Source organism: Asparagus officinalis, chromosome 8 (genome assembly GCF_001876935.1).
Source record: "Asparagus officinalis chromosome 8, Aspof.V1, whole genome shotgun sequence".
Taxonomy (NCBI): Eukaryota; Viridiplantae; Streptophyta; class Magnoliopsida; order Asparagales; family Asparagaceae; genus Asparagus; species Asparagus officinalis.
This window is the reverse complement of record NC_033801.1, coordinates 11,857,168-11,859,457: the sequence shown is the minus strand read 5'-3', so window position 1 is coordinate 11,859,457 and position 2,290 is coordinate 11,857,168.

The window sequence follows — 2,290 nt, the reverse complement described above, 5'->3', positions numbered from 1 at the left end:
GCGGAAGTAATTCCTTAACTTAGTCGACAACAGGGAATGTCCATCAAGTCGTCTTTGTGAGTTGCCAAGTAAATGGTCGAGTGCCCTTGGTGGATCGTCTTCGACGATAGGGTCAGCTGACCTCGCCTTTTGTGTCGGCCTAAAAGAATGTCGACTTGATGAGTCGGCGGGATCGAGGCCTCTGTTGGGCTTGAGCCACTATGTTGGTTAAAGCCAGTTTGTCAGGGTTATGATTGTATCATTTTGTAAATACATGTATCTTGGGTTAGTAAACACCATAACAACCGTCACAATACATGATCTAACAAAATAATTTTTAAGGATACTATAATAATTATAGAAATGATATCAAAATTATATGTACAACAATTAAATATATTAATATTTTTTTTAGAATTTTACATAATTTGTATTAGATGTTCAAAGACATATTATTACTATTCTAGCAGTTATTTCATTCTTTCCTTTTTCAGCACAAACTATCCTTAGTTGCCTATCATCAAACTGCATAGATCTAGCTCTAGGATTCAATCACGTAAATAACGTGTGACATTGTAGCTTCAAACCTATATAAATCAGTAGTGCTAGTTTTAGATTTCAATTAGTGTGCTATAAAACTATGGAGACTAAGATTATGAGGGCTATCATAGTTCCTACTGTTATTGAATATTATAGAGATCTATTAGATTAGGAATAATATATTAGGAATATGTGATTGTGAGATATCCGGGATGTGATTGAATATTGTTATGGTGTTCACTCACCCAAGATACAATACATGCAAAATGATACAATAAGAATCCTAGGCATTCGACTTCTCGGTCGAATTTCAAGACCTTGGTACCTCTTTAGGGTAAACTCAATGCACAATGACTCCTCAGTCGGATAGCAAGCCCTTGGCTCTTTATCAAGGTAAGCTCAAGCCATAACATATGGTCGATTCCTCCGACTCTCATCGATCATCATGGACAAGCCTGTGGTACCTCATCAGGAATAAACCCAAGGCACAAGCCTTTGGCCGACTCCTACAGTCGTCTCTCGGCCTTAGAGGAAAGAAATCCATTGTTAACTCTCACGAGTTCTAGGCATTTGACTCCTCAGTCAAATTTCAAGACATTGGTACCTATTCAGGGTAAACCTAAGGCACAACGACTCCTCAGTCGAATTTCAAGCTCTTGGCCCTTCATCAAAGGATAAACCCAAGGCACAATTATAGAGGTCTCGGCCCCACCGACTTATCAAGCCGGCACTCTGGTGTTGACACAAGAGGCGATACTAGCCGGTAGGAGAGATCTTGAACTCCCAGACAAGTCGACATCTCCATATCAACTCAAGAGAGGGTTATTAGCTGAGATGAGATGACATTTCAACCAGTTGGACAGACCGACACTCCTAAGTCAACATGATAGGCGGTATCGGTCGATCCTATCATCAAGGATGACCCTATTTAGGACACTCGACTACTCACTAGACATTTCTTAGAAATGACTTAAGGGATATTCCCTGCTGTCGACTAAATTGAGGACTCGACCCCAGCCTCAAGCCTCTCCTCCAGAGCATATGTTGACATCTTAGTCCATTTTGGACAAGCCTTATCCAGATTTTGGCCTGACAAATCTTCATGACTTGTCAATTCAATCAGTTCCCCAAAAATGTGGAGACACTCTCTCCCAAAATGAAATGACTCCCTCTTCACTCATCAGCCGACATCTGTAAAACGAGGGATGACTTAGTATGCCCACATGACTTCTGCCACACTCACAAGTCACTTCTCGGATATCGTGGAGACACCATCTCCCATGCTAAAATGACTTCCCCTCCAGTCACCAGCCGACACCTTTAAAGCGAGTGATGACTCACCTTTCAGCTCACACTTTGTCACCACCATTCCGCATGGCCGAAATAACCAATCTGTCATGGACATCCACTCTATATATGAAGGCTGTTCACTATCAGAAAGAGGTAACCTAAAAAAACTCTCATAGCAATCTAAATCTTCCTCCTGACCTAAATCTGAGAGATGGTCATCTCTAATGCACATAGCATAAGAACACACAGTACTAAACTCCACTCGAGCTTAAGTTTATCAACTAACTTGATCGTTGGAGGAATCACGGGGGAACCGGTCCCCGCTCTCTCACAGGTTCTTCTTGTGTGTGTAGTGTGGACATCAAACCCTCGTTCAAGAACTAGGCATAAAGTCGAAGAAAGGAGCGAGCCCTCCATCATCCTTCATCACCCCACAAGCATCCTCTCCTGAATTAATTGGTTGTTTGATATTGAGCATCAA